At 42.0% G+C, this 15,482-nt stretch overlaps 1 protein-coding gene across 2 annotated transcripts in view; it reads left to right on the forward strand.

The window, feature by feature from the left end:
• Positions 1-15,482, forward strand: part of TBATA (thymus, brain and testes associated) — a 55,496-nt gene that overhangs the window by 22,399 nt on the left and 17,615 nt on the right. The window contains exons 2-3 of one of the 2 annotated variants that reach the window (XM_032470108.1): positions 903-1,016; positions 6,713-6,890. The exons of the other annotated variant lie outside the window; for it this stretch is intronic. The gene's annotated coding sequence lies outside the window, so the exon portion shown is untranslated. The remainder of the gene's footprint in view (positions 1-902; positions 1,017-6,712; positions 6,891-15,482) is intronic. 2 annotated transcript variants of the gene reach the window in all.

Genomic DNA, 15,482 nt, shown 5'->3' on the forward strand with positions numbered 1-15,482 from the left:
AAAATGACACTAATGAGGGTACCCAATTCCATCTTCTTGCAAAATTTTGTCATGACACCAATTTGGGGTGTCGTCACTACCGTCATCATCCTCATCCAGTACTCTTAGGATGAAATTCCTTGTTAGCACATCTGCCTTCCTCTGCACCACCCTTTAGCACTTCCCAGTTTCCCAGCCAGAATGGTTAAGACCCTGAAAGTGTCAAGCAGGTTGTTTCTGGGTTTCCTCGCCCTCAGCCTCCACCCATCAGAAGTCCCAGACATTTGTACCATCCAGAGCTCGTGAATCAGGCACTGATACCACCACACCCTCTTGCTGCTGTTCCCCAGCAGACATGCATTCTCAGCGTTGAAGGGTGAGAAAATGTCCTGGGGCTTCCTGCCAATGCCTGCTCATCAAGAGTAACTCTGGGATTCCAGACATGTCCTCCCTGCTCCCCATTCCCCACCCCTCTGCTTTATTTCTTCCTCAGATCATAGGATCTGCTTTCCCTAGTCTCCTTCTTAGCTGCCACCTCCCTTTCATCTAGAATTCCTGTGCCAGCTGACTGGGGAACAGGGTCCGCGCCTGATTCCTCCCTATACCTCTGTGGTACAACTTCACTGCTGGTGTCACACACACAGTAGGCAGTCTGTTTATTCTTCCCAGATGAATGCACCAATTCAACCATATTGTCTAATCTTTATTGTTATAGACTGAGTGTCTCCCCTCCAAATTCAGATGTTGAAGCCCTAATCCCCAATGTGCTGGTGGGGGCTCTGGAAAGTAATTAGGTTTAGATGAGGTAATGAGGATAGAGACTCATAATTAGGATTCGTGTCCTTACAAGAAGAGAAACCAGACAGCTCTCTCTCTCTTCCCCACCCCTCTCCCCCCGTCCCCCTCTCCCCATGCACAAAGAGGTCATGCAAGCACACAGTGAAATGGCAGCCATGTGCAAGCCAGGAAGAGGACCCTCACCAAAACCCAAATCCTCCAGGACCTTGATCTTGGACTTCGCAGCCTGCAGAACTGTGGTAAGTGAATGTCTATTCTTTAAGCTACTCAGTGTATGGTATCTGTTATAGCAGCCTGAGCTAAGATACTTTGCCAAGAAGTATTCTAGGCACCTTTACATCTAAAGCCCTATTTATGGGCTAACGTGCTCAGATCAGGTGATTCTCATCATCTCCCAACTTGTAAACAAGGACATTAAGGCCCAGAGAACGTAAATGATCATCCCAAAGACACACAGGTGAATGAGATGGAGTTCATATGGGAAGGAAGGCTTCAGATTTTGTAGGAAGGACCTAAAACACGTTTAATTAATTAAAACTAAAGAATGCTAGTGCCCAAGGGGCCTTTAACTATTGACCCCATAATACATGCATGAAGAAACCAAGGCCTGGGGAGAAACATGACTCCTGACAGTTCCTGGCAGAGCCCAGGGGCCTTGTATGTGGATATGTGTTGGGGTGGGAGGGGGTGCATGTGTGTGTGTGAGACTTCAGGCCCCTCTGTTGCAGGAAAACGGGGCACGAGAGGATGGCCATGTCCCAAGTCTTTGGGGAGTCCTTGGAAGCACCCTGCCAAATGAGGGTCCTTGGCTTCAAGCAGGAAAGAATTCAAGAGCTAGCCATATTTAGTGACATCCCTCCCCCTAGACTCAAGCAAACACTCCCCACTCTAAAAAGCAGAAACATGCTATCATGCCTCCATTCCTGTCCCGGACACTTCCCACCCAACTGGGGACCTTCTGTGGAAGCCCAGCTTAGGACAGGGCTGTGGACAGATCTTAGGGGGATTGCAGTTTCTGAACCACTCTTGGAAAAGAATGGCCACAGGAAAGCCCCCTGCAGGACATCGACTCATGGAGCCTAAAATGCCCTGCCCGAGGAGGGGCAGGAAACCAGCCAACAGAAGCAGGCTGGGAGGATTACAGAACTTTCCACAGGCGTGGGGGGGGGGGGGGGGGGCTAAGAGCCAGCCAGTCCTGGGAGCAGCTGAGGCAGGGAGCATGAGCCCAGAGGCTGCCACACTGGGATGAACAGCAAGGTGCAGTGGGTCACTGAGCCACATGTCCCAGGTGCCAATTCAGCCAAAAGTCAGAATGGCCAGGCCTGACCCTGAGAAACAAGTTATTTCCCAGGGAAGCCCCCCTTTCCTGAGGAAGCCCCCCTGTGGCTATCCAGGTTGCAAAACCACTCCTAACAAAGCATCAAAACCAAAAAGTGACTGCTTATCAAAAACCAAATAAATACAAACTTCCTTGGGCAGAAGGAAGCCATCTGGGTCTGCGATGACAGAAGAGCTTTGAAGGTGGACCAGCCTCTACCCAGAGATCATTGTGTGCCTCACCCAAGTGGGTTTAACTGAGCCTGGGCTTCCTTGGTTGTAAAGCAAAAGTTAATAGCATCTACCCTCAAACTGTGGTGGTGGTGGTGGGGTACATGCACCCAACATAGGGCTTGACCCACAGCAGGCACTCAAGAACTATTAGTCTAACCTAATTTTAACTTAAAAAAAAAAAAAACTATTAATCTAACCTCCTCCACCACATCTACAGTGAGTTCAGATAAGATTCCAATCTGGGCTGTGTGATTGGCTAAGCCAAGCCCAGCCCTCTCACCTTGTTGTTCTAGGTCTGGCTTCAGTCCCCATCAGGACATGATCCTGACAGCTGATTAGGCTTTTCACATGCCCCTTGTCCCTTCAAGTGCACCCTAAGCCTTCTGAAAGCTTGTCCAAGAGCTACAGATCTACTGCCTTCCTGCAGATTTTGTTGTTGGTATATCAGTAAGTCCCAAACCAACCAGGTCCAACAACCCCTATTTATGGGGGGTATAAAAAAAAATATGTTAACCATATGGTATCACTTATATGTGGAATTTAACAAAAGAAAAAAGGAGACACTAATGAACTTATCTACAAAACAGAAACAGACTCACAGACATAGTAAACAATCTTATGGTTACCGGGGAAAGGGGGTGAGAAGGGATAAATTTGGGAGTTTGAGATTTACAAATGTTAGCCACTATATATAAAAATAGATTTTAAAAAGTTTCTTCTGTATAGCACAGGAACTATGTTCAATATCTTGTAATAACGTTTAATGAAAAAAATATGAAAACGAATATATGTATGTATATGCATGACTGGGATATTGAGCTGTACACCAGAAACTGACACATGGTAATTGACTACAGTTCAATAAAAAAAATAAGCAAATAAAAATTAAAAAAGAAAAAGATAAAATATATATATGTTATAAACAGGGGGTGTACCTCCCCACACATATAGTTCTTTTACAAAGCAATATAGTGTCCTAACTTTAAAAGGGAAAGCCATCATAATAAAATCATACAGGAAGTTAGCAGATGCATGAACTTACAATGGATAAGTATACCTTTAACAGAAGACAATATTTAATTGAATATTGCTGTCACTTTTTCCTTTATATTTGCCATTTTGAAATAAGGGCTAAATGAGGATCTTTGTATAACTACATACAATCATTGTGAAGGGGAAAGGCAGACCAGCATAGAGGTATTGTCTTGGTGACTCTATCACTATGTGAGCAGTGTTGCCATGGGTGATGTGCTTTTCCAAAATGATGGATTAACAGTCGACAGTTCCAGACAAAATGAAGGACAACTTCTATACAATTTCTTGGCTCATGTGACTATGAAACTGGCTTTTCACCTGCGTGATTGTTCTGGCATGATGTTAAAAAGATACGTAGGACTCAGGACAGTTCTTTTTTTTTCCCTGTGCTTCTCTGTTTTGGTTTGGTTTTTTGGGGGGAGATAATTACGTTCATTTATTCACTTTTTTTTAATGGAGGTACTGGGGATTGAACCTAGGACCTTGTGCATGCTAAGCACATGCTCTACCACTGAGCTATACCCTCCCCCAGGACAATTCTTCATTGGGAGGAGCTGGCTCTGCAATGTCTGCATTATGAGGCATCTAGCATCCATCACCACCACCGAATGCCAAAGGAATTACCCCCTTTATTGTGACAACCAAAACTTTTTAAACTTTCAGGATGCCCCTGGGAAGCCAAACTGCCCCACTGAGACCTGTCATTGAGGACTGATAACAGGAATGCAGTCTAACACAAGCCTCATTTTAATAACTACAGCTAATATCTGTCAAGTTAGAAGAGACTCAAGCATTGTCCAGGCTCGTCCTTTCCATCGGGTGTTGCACGTCAGAACCTTCAAGGAGCTCTTCAAAGTCCTCATGTCAGGGCTTTCCTGCAGACCTGGTGAATGAGGGGTGGAGCCCAAAGATTTGGATTTTCAACACCTCTAGATAAAATTTGCTAAATGCTATCCATTCTCATCAATTTCTATGCCTTGGTCCCACAGCTAGGGGAAACTGAACTTAGAATTCCTGACATTCCAGCTCCAGAAGCCTAGGCCCAGAAAATGTACTGAAACTTAGAGGTTCTCGTGCTGGCTTTGAGACTCAGAGTCTGCATGGCTATGGATGCACCATTTACCCTGTCTGGGTCTCAATTTCCTGACCTCAGAATTGGATAGAGAGAGGAAGCTGCTCTCCAACTCTGTCAGTCTAGAATTCTCTCTGCCCTACTTGGGTTACACATCCCAGAAGCCTCTGTTTAGAAACTCCACCTGTCTGTGCTCAGGTTCCCAGAAGGGGCCCTCGATCACACTTGGTTGGAGAGGGTGTCCATCCTCGCCCTGCACTGAGGATGAGTGGTGTGGCCAGAATGCCCTGGATGGCTGGGCTTCCTCTCTCTCCCCCTCAGTGTTGACACAGATGGGATGCAATGAAGAGGCCTGAAGTAACAGAAGTCCTGTGTAAACAGAGGACCAGGTGGGTAATTATGAATCTTGGCCCACGGTGACTCCTTGCCTGGCCCTGCAGAACTGGTTTCCAGGGCTGACTCACTCAGAGGAGCTGGGCTCTGGAAAGCTGGGCAGCACCTGTATCCTGAGCTCAGGGGTCAGGGGAGAAGGAGAGGGCGTCCATCTCTGCAAGCAGATGAAAAAGCTTTTATACCTTTAAAAGTAGAATTTAAGAAATTTTCTCTAATAGTTTTTTTCAAAACCTAAGGGCAGTTCTCCATGCTCCACACTCAAGGGGAATGGGCCTAGGCAGAGGGACCAAGGACAATGTGAGCTGAGAGGACAGAATAAGCAGGAGTCAATCAGGCAGAAAGATGCAGGGAGTGTTCTGGCTGAGGAAACTGTATACACCAAAGCCAATGTGGCAAGAGTAAGGGGGGAGGGGAGGGAGAGGCCAGCACACAGGTCAGGACAGATAGATGTGGAGGGCAGATGTGGAGATGCACATGCCTTCAAGGGCCCAAACAGGTAATGTGAGAGTTACCATTTGGGAATGTAGGCCTCAGGCTCATTCAACTATTTAATGTCAGGTTGCAGTATCCTGGGTCAGGGATGTATAATTGAGCAAAACAGATTCCTTTCCTTCATGCCACTTACATTCTAGTGGAAGGAGGCAAAGAGAATAAGTAAACTATGGTAAGTGAGAAGGTGCCAACATTCCAATTTTCAAAAAAAGTCAAAAGAATCCAGACTTTGTGGTAAAAATCTCTGAATTTTAAAATCATGATGTCCTAGGAGCCTGCCAGCGTTGGGAATTATTCTCATTCTCTTTGCTGGGACTACTTGGTGGTACACATTGGGAACAGTCTCAGCACCCCCAGAGACAGAGCCCAGTGAAGGAGCTTGTAGAAGCAGCCTGCAGGTGTCACCAAGCCACTTCCAGCCATCTGTGGACAGCCCTTCCTTTCTTTTTCTTTTTTTTTTAATTGAAGTATAGTTGGCTTACAATGCTGTGTTAATTTCTGGTGTACAAAATAGTGATTCAGTTATATATAACTATATATATAGTTATATATAGTTATATATATATTCTATATATATATAGTTATATATATATATATTCCTTTTCACATTTTTTCATTATAGCCTATTGCAAGGTATTAAATATAGTTCTCTGTGCTATACAGTAGGGCCTTGTTGTTTATCTATTTTATATGTAGCAGTTAGTATCTGCAAATCCCAGACTCCCAGTTTATCTCTCAACCACCCTCTTTTCCCCTGGTAACCATAAGTTTGTTTTTTATGTCTATGAATCTGTTTCTGTTTTGTGAATAAATTCATTTGTGTCTTTTTTTAGATGCCATATATAAGTGATATCATGTGGTTTCTGTCTCTCTTTCTGGCTTCCTTCACTCAGTATGACAATCTATCATGTGGTTTCTGTCTCTCTTTCTGGGTTCCTTCACTCCGTATGACAATCTCCAGGTCCATCCATGTTGCTGCAAATGGTAGCCCTTCCTTCCTTTCATATGCCCAAGCTGTTCAGAACTCCCATTTTCCTAGGGGACACACAGAGGAGCTGCCCACTGCCCCCAGCTTGCCCCAGCTCTGTTGCAGAGACCCTTGCTCAGAGGGGAATGATGCTCTTCCTAGAACAGAAAAGTGCGCAGTGCTAACACCAATCACATCTCCTGATCTCCTCTGGACACTGGAGGCAAATGCAACATGTGATGAATCTTTATCCTTAGTTAGCAACAGGAAACAGCAAGCCAGCATAATTTCTGCACAAAAAGAGCTCAAAAATCTTGTAGGACCATGATGTGTTCTTGTTGTAATTTGCATAATTTGTCTTGTGACCATGATGTAACTTGCTGAATCACCCGTTTGTTAATTCCATCTTTCTCACCCCAAAATAGAAAAAGAAAATCGTAGTTACATAGTGATTGTCAAGAGATCTAAAAGGTCATAAAGAAGAATATGACCAAGGAACTCCCAGAACTCTGGGCAACTTACTCAACTGTTTTGAAGTTCTGTCTTATAAACAAATACATACCATACGTACAGACCAGTCCACAAATCAAAAAGTAGAGCCTGGTGAGTATTCAAGGAGTGAACATCAGTATTCAGCCCCCGTTTTGAGAAATGGAGTATGGCCAACTGAATTGTTTTTAAATGAATGCTACTGAGGACAGGACGCAGATGATAAGCCTCCTGTTGGAGACCTCAGGGCCATGTAGGAGATATTATTTTTAACTTTATTGAAAGAGCAGCAAGCAGCCATTGAGGTTGTTTTAATCAAGGAGCTGACTGTATCACATTTGTGTTTTAAAACAATTGCTCCACAGAGTACAGAGAATGGCTGGGAGAAGATTCAAACGGGCAGATCAGTCACAAGGCTTTTGCATTCATCTCAGCAAAGGGTGAAGATAGTTGGTTCTGGGATAGAACAATGGCATCAGCTCAGAAGATGGACTTTTGTAAAGTGAGATAACAGATTGAAAGCAGCTGCCCAGAGCCACAGTCCACCTGTGCCCTGACCAGCAGGCTCCCACATATGACCTTAGGCTAGTAGCCCCAGGGGAGAAGTCACATTCATAGCTCGAGACAAGCTAACCTATACCTAGTGGGCTCTACCTTTAACCTGTTAGAGCAGGACTGGAGTACCTCCCCCTTAACCTCGGGATTCTTTCGGACTTGACTGTTTCCCATAGAGTAGAACTGGTTGCGGCAGTAACCAATAGAGCAGTTACATTCATGCTGATGCTGTTTCTGTTTACCCTAGTGTTGTGGGTTGAATCATGTCCCCCAACAATTCATACGCCAAAGTCTTAACTCTCAGTATCTCAGAATGTGATATTCTTTGGAAATGGGGTCACTGCAGGTATAATTACTTAAGATGAGGTCATGCTGAAGGTAAGGTAGACCCCTAATCCAGTATGAGTATCCTTATAAAAAGGGGAAATTCAGGCACAGACATGCACACAGAGAGAATGCCATGTGGAAATAAAGGCAGAGATGGGGATGATGCTTTCATAAGTCAAAACACCAAAGACTAGCGTAGAGGCAGTGGGCAGATTCTTCCTCACAGCCTTCAGAAGGAACTGGTCCAGCCGACACCTGGATCTCAGACTTCTAGTCTCTGGAACTGAGACAATTAACTTCTGCTGTTCAAGCTACCCCATTTACAGTCCTTGGTTTCAGCAGTCGTAGTAATTAATACACCTAGATTCCCAAACTTCAGTAGGTTGACAAAGGAGGTGACACGACCACTCCTAGGAGCCTCACATCCCCTCTGAGCCTCCAAGTGTCAGAGCAGTGGCTGCAGTGAGGGAGCCTCCAGATGCCCTGGGGTCCACTGCCACTGGCTTCCTGGTGGGCATAAGCATCCTGAAGCTAGTGGGTCTGCTTGAGGGACTGCTACACTCAGTTTTGGAGTGCAAACCAAACTCTGCCAGTAGGGACAGATGTGCAGGGGGCACTGCAAAGGAAACCACCCACTGGGACATGTTTCAAATATCCACTCTTACTCTCCACTTTTCATGTAATTCAAGTATTCCAAATGCTCAAACTATTTCCACTGGCTGCCCAGTCAAACAGCTAACTCAACACTCCCTAGTTGTTGCATCATCTTAGACTCAGTTAAAAATTCGTTTTGTTTGAATATTACAAGTCCCTCTGACATACACATCATTGCAGGCCTTTAAAGCAAGTTGTTTATAGCCATAGGCCTGCTTCTGATCCTGGCTATGTCCGTCCAGGAAAGCCTTCCAAAGTCTCTAGTTGGGAACAGAAGGCCCTGAGGGGATTGCCCAATATTGTATCAGGACACAACCTCACAACCATAAAAACAAGTCAAAACCAAGGCCTAGTGGCAGGGAATCAGTTACAGAACATGCATGAATAAGGGTCAGCAGGGATTGCCTGGGCCGCACCCCAAGCTATTTGGAAAGCACGTACCTGATAAGCCTTCCATAAACGGTGACCCACAGCCACAATCATCGATCAGCAGATGTACCAATCTATCTGTGGATTAGATTATATCTGGAGAGGATGACCTCCAAGGGAAGGGACCATACAAACCCCAATTAACTGAATGTTCTCGAACTTGGACTCACAGGCCTCTGATGATAAGCCTCTGCCTCTTTCCATCTTCATCTCCCCCATTTCTACCTCACCCTCAGACTTTATGTTCCAGGCACAATTAGAGTGACCATATAATGAATCATTCAATTCGGGACACTGTTGAGACTGAAGACATATTAATAAGTCTTCTGGGACAACAGGTATAAATGGGACTGTTTTGTGCCACCTGGGACTTTTGGTCTCTCTAGCCACGCAGAATTACTTAGAGTTGCCATTAACATGCCATGGGCTCTTATAGCCCCTGACTTTTGCATAATCTCTCATTTCTTCTTGGAACATTCTCTTCTCCCTGGCCAACTGGGAGCACATTCTGTAGCCCACTCCTCTGTGGAGCCTTCCCTATGACTCATAGATGGGCTTGGACTCTTCACTGTCCTAATTACATTCTAGCTTCATTTTTCTGGCTCCCTACAAGACCAGTAACCTCTTGAAGACAGATATTATATCTTCTTACCTTTGTGTTCTCTAGCCTTTTCCATTTCATAGGTATTCAGCAAATATGTGTCTAATCAATGATTTTCTGATTAGCCTTGAGGAGAGGTGGGTGCAGAGAACCAAGTTCAAATGTGCAAAGAGCCATCACCCCAAAGAGGGTCTAGACTTGAATATGACCATAAGAATAAAACAAGAACATTGACTGGAAGCTTCAAGGAGATTCAGTTCAATGTTAAGAAGAACTTTCTAGCCAACAGGACTACACAGAAAATAAACAGGCAGCCTTTGGCAGGAGAGTTCCCTGTTGCTAGAGCTGTTTTTGCTGACAAATACTAGCATAGAGTAGGCAGGAACTCTGAGGCAAGGATTCAGGCATGTAGAGGGTGAATGACCAGGATAACTACTTTAGACTCTGATCTATCTATTCATTCATGCAATGAATACTTACCGGGCACCAGGCATTGCAGAAAGAGTTTGATGAATTAGTACAAAAGAAATACACCCATGTAACCTCTTGAAGCTTATAGGCTTGCAGGCAAGATACATGTAATTGTAAGAATTATTGGCTATCAAAAGAGAGTAGGAGGGGAAAACTTGGGATAGGAGTCAAAGAAAGGACATTTAAGTTGAAAAGGGATGGAATGTAGTAAACTTGTTTGGTTCCATGATCTTAGATCTTTCTAGAGAGTTCAGGTTTATTCCCTCTTCTCTGTTGCCTGCTCTTCCAGGTGGGTAACCTTCCTGAGTGCTGACTTAGGCCAGTCTATGCCTGCCAGCTCCAGAGCTGTGAGTCCTGCTCAGATGACAGGTTAAAAGGCAACTAACTGATCATCCTAGGGGAGGCAGGTGGGGTGGATGAGCCATGTGGGGTTTCCAGTCATGCCCCTTTCTTTCCTCCCCTCTTCTCTAAAAGACCATCAGAAGGCTAGTCACACAAACTCTGAGACAATAGAGGAACAGGAAGTGCTACAGTAGGTAAACCCTAAGAGCCTGGCAGAGACTCAATTTTGAGAGCAGCCAACCCTCATCAAAGCACCCAATAATACTGGCCACAATCCAGAATCCATGTATGAAGCAGAAAGACATAGCAGGTGAGATAAAGGGCACGTGACCACAGGATTTTCTCCTGTACATTGATGAGAAATAGCACCAAGATAACACAACAGCCATTCATGAAATGTTTGCTTGATTTTGGTAAACAACAAGAAAAATACACCATGCATCGAGCCTTTACTATGAGCCAGGCACTGTGCTGGGTGGTTATATGTGCCTTATCTCATTTAAGCATCAAACAACCCCATAAGGATGGCAGGATAATTATCCTTAATTTACAGATGAGGAAACTGAGGCCTAGAAGGTGTCGAAACTTATCTAAGGTCACATAGTTCACATAGCTAGAGAATGGCAGGTCTAACTGTGTCCAGACCCTGTGGTTCTGGCCTCTGTTCTGAGGACCTTTCATGGGGATAAATGAAAGCCCAACAAAGCAGAGGGGGTTTTTGAATTCCAAAAGTAGATGAGTAAACCCTCAGCAGAGTACAGTTCAGCAAGAGAGGAACCTAAAACCTGAGTTCACAGCACAGTCAAAAGAAGAGCAATAAACTAGAAAAAAAATTTTAATTACCCATATTACAAAGAGATAATCTAATATATAAATCCATATATCCATATAAGAAGGACAAATAAACCAACAGAAAAATGGACAAAGGACATCAACAGAGACTGCAGGCTATACATACAATAGCACTTAAGCATATGAAAAGATCATTGATTAAAGAAGTACAAATTAAAACTAAACTAAGGTAGCATTTATCTCCTATAATCTTGAAAATTTTGTGGGATGCAGCTATTATGGCCTTAAATATATATTTGAAAAGAAGGAAATGTAAAGTCAATGACTTAAGTATCCACATCAAGAAATAATAAAAACACAAACTAGACCCAAAGAAATAGAAGAAAGGAAATAAGAGAACCAAAATAACTGAAAATTGGTTCTTTGGGGGAAAAAAAAAAAAACCTCATAAAAAATAAACAATCCTGGCAGTTTTTTTTTAATTAATTAATTTTTTAACAATATAACATTTTTTACTGATTTATAATCATTTTACAATGTTGTGTCAAATTCCAGTGTAGAGCACAATTTTTCAGTTATATATGAACATGTATATTCATTGTCACATTTCTTTCTCTGTGACCTACCATAAGATCTTGTATGTATTTCCCTGTGCTATACAGTATAATCTTGTTTATCTGTTCTACAATTTCGAAATCCCATCTATCCCTTCCCACCCTCCGCCCCCTTGGCAACCACAAGTTTGTATTCTATGTCTATGAGTCTGTTTCTGTTTTGTATTTATGCTTTGTTTGTTTTTTGTTTGTTTTTTTTAGATTCCACATATGAGCAATCTCATGTGATATTTTTCTTTCTCTTTCTGGCTTACTTCACTTAGAATGACATTCTCCAGGAGCATCCATGTTGCTGCAAATGGTGTTATGTTGTTGGTTTTTATGGCTCAGTAGTATTCTATTATATAAATATACCACAGCTTCTTTATCCAGTCATCCGTTAATGGACATTTAGGCTGTTTCCATGTCTTGGCTATTGTAAATAGTGCTGCTATGAACATTGGGGTGCAGGTGTCATCCTGAAGTAGGGTTCCTTCTGGATATAAGCCCAGGAGTGGGATTCCTGGGTCATATGGTAAGTCTATTCCTAGTCTTTTGAGGAATCTCCATACTGTTTCCACAGTGGCTGCACCAAACTGCATTCCCACCAGCAGTGTAGGAGGGTTCCCTTTTCTCCACAGCCTCTCCAGCATTTGTCATTTGTGGATTTTTGAATGACGACCATTCTGACTGGTGTGAGGTGATACCTCATTGTAGTTTTGATTTGCATTTTTCTGATAATTAGTGATATTGAGCATTTTTTCATGTGCCTGTTGATCATTTGTATGTCTTCCTTGGAGAATTGCTTGTTTAGGTCTTTGGCCCATTTTTGGATTCGGTTGTTTGGTTGTTTCTTATTAAGTTGTATGAGCTGCTTATATATTCTGGAGATCAAGCCTTTGTCGGTTTCATCTGCAAAAATTTTCTCCCATTCCGTAGGCTGTCTTTTTGTTTTACTTATGGTTTCTTTTGCTGTGCAGAAGCTTGTAAGTTTCATTAGGTCCCATTTGTTTATTCTTGCTTTTATTTCTATTGCTTGAGTAGACTGTTCTAGGAGAACATTTTTGAGATGTATGTCAGATAATGTTTTCCCTATATTTTCTTCAAGGAGGTTTATTGTATCTTGTCTTATGTTAAGTCTTTCATCCATTCTGAGTTTATTTTTGTGTATGGTGTAAGGGAGGGTTCTAGCTTCATTGGTTTACCAGCTGCTGTCCAGTTTTCCCAACACCATTTGCTGAAGAGCTGCTGCTGTCCAGTTTTCCCACCACCATTTGCTGAAGAAACTGTTTTTATTCCATTGTATATTCCTGCCTCCTTTGTTGAAGATTAGTTTACCAAAAGTTTGTGGGTTCATTTCTGGGCTCTCTATTCTGTTCCATTGGTCTATATGTCTGTTTTTGGTGCTGTCTTTACCATGCTTTCTTGATGACTGTAGCTCTGTAGTATTGTCTGAAGTCTGGGAGAGTTATTCCTCCAGCCTCTTTCTTTCTCTTCAGTAATGCTTTGGCAGTTCTAGGTCTTTGATGGTTCCATATAAATTTTATTATGATTTGTTCTAGTTCTGTGAAATATGTCCTGGGTAATTTGATAGGGATTGCATTAAATTTGTAGATTGCCTTGGGCAGTGTGACCATTTTAACAGTATTGATTCTTCCAATCCAAGAGCATGGGATATCTTTCTATTTTTAAAAGTCTTCTTTAATTTCCTTCATCAGTGGTTTATAGTTTTCTGTGTATAATTCTTTCACCTCCTTGGTTAGATTTATTCCTAGGTATTTTATTACTTTAGGTGCTATTTTAAAGAGGATTGTTTCTTTACTTTCTTTTTCTGTTGATTCATTGTTAGTGTAAAGAAATGCTACTGATTTTTGAACGTTAGTCTTGTAACCTGCTACCTTGCTGAATTCTTTGATCAGCTCTAGTAGTTTTTGTGTGGACCTTTTAGGGTTTTCTATATATAGTAACATGTTGTCAGCGTATAGTGACACTTTTACCTCTTCTTTTCCAATTTGGATCCCTTTTATTTCTCTCTCTTGCCTGGTTGCTGTGGCTGGGACTTCCAAGACTATGTTGAATAGGAGTGGTGATAGTGGGCATCCTTGTCTTGTCCCAGATTTTAGTGGGAAGCTTTTGAGTTTTTCACCATTGAGTACTATGCTGGCTGTAGGTTTGTCATCTATAGCTTTTATGATGTTGAGATATGTTCCCTCTATACCCACTTTGGTGAGAGTTTTTATCATAAATGGGTGTTCAATTTTATCAAATGCTTTTTTTGCATCAATTGAGATGATCATGTGGTTTTTGTCCTTTCTCTTGTTGATGTGATGTATTACATTGATTGATTTGCATATGTTGAACCACCCTAACCCTAGCAGTGTTGATCAAGGAGAGAGAGAGAATGAACAAATTCAGCGCAATATCAGACAAGAAAAAGAAGATATCCTGTTATCACTATAGTTTCCAGAGACATAGGCCATGCTCTAAACCTGAAGATGTAGATGCTTTACAAAAAGTCCTAGAAAAGCATAGTATATGCCAACCACAAGGTGACAGATGTTAGAATTATCTGACAAAGATTTTATAGCAGACATGATAAAAAATGCTTCACTGAGCAACTAGGAACACACTTCAAAAAAGTGGGGGGGGGGGGAATAGAAAGCCTTAGCAAAGAAATAGAAGCTATAAAGAACCAAATGGAAATTTTAGAACTGAAAAATACAATAACTGAACTAAAATCTCAGTGGATGGGCTCAACAGCATAAGAGAGGAGGAAGAAGAAAGAATCAATGAACTCTAAGATAGAACAATTGAAACTACCCAGTCTGAAACACAGAAACTAGACTGAAAAATCAACAACAGAAAAGTGAACAGAGCCTCAGGGGCCTGTGGGACTATAACCAAAGATCTAACATTTGTGCCATTCAAAGTTCCAGAACAGGAGAAAGAAAGAGTGTGGGGCTGAAAAAGAACTCAAAGAAATAATGGCTGAAAACATCCCAAATTTGGCAAGAAACATAAACATAGAGATTCAACGGGCGGAACAAACCAGGCAGAATAAAGCCAAAGAAATCCACAGGCAGACACATCATTATTAAACTCCTAAAACTAAAAGAAAAAAAATCTTAAAAGCAGCCAGACAAAAACGACACCTTACCTGTATGGAAGAAGAAAAAACAAAACAAAACAATTAGAATGACAGCAGATTTCTCATCAGAAAATCACAGAGATCAGAGTGAAGTGGCACAGTATTTTTCAGGTGATGAAAAAAACAGAACAGTTAACCCAGAATCCTATACCTAAGCAAAAGTATCCTACAGGAATGCCGGGAAATTAAGACATTCTTAGATGAAGGAAAACTAAGATGGTCTGTCACCAGCAGACATGCCCTAAAAGAATGGCTAAAGGAAGTTCTCTAAACAGAAAGGAAACAATGATAGAAGAACTTGGAACATCAGGAAGGAAGAACACAGTCAGCAAAAACTATGAGTAAACAGGCTTTCCCATTTACTTCTTATGGGTTTTCTAAATAATGTTTGGCTGTTGAAGCAAAAATTACAACACTGCCTGATATGGTTCTAAATGTATGTAGAGGAAATAATTAAGACAATTATGTACAGTTTGGGGAATATAGTCAACAGCTACGTAGTATGTTTGTACGGTGACATACCATCACTAGTATTGTGGTGATCATTTTAAAACATATAGAAATATCAAATCACTATGTTGTATAACAGGAACTAACATAGCATTGTAGGTCAATTATACTTCAAAAACAGACTCAGAAAAAGAGATCAGATTTGTGGTTGGATTGAGGCAGGGGGAGTTGGATGAAGGTGGTCAAAAGGTACAAACTTTCAGTTATAAGATAAATAAGTACTAGGGATGTAATGGACAACATGAGAAATACCGTTAACATCGGTGTTTGTTATGTATGAAAAT

This window comes from Camelus ferus, chromosome 29 (genome assembly GCF_009834535.1).
Source record: "Camelus ferus isolate YT-003-E chromosome 29, BCGSAC_Cfer_1.0, whole genome shotgun sequence".
Classification (NCBI taxonomy): domain Eukaryota; kingdom Metazoa; phylum Chordata; class Mammalia; order Artiodactyla; family Camelidae; genus Camelus; species Camelus ferus.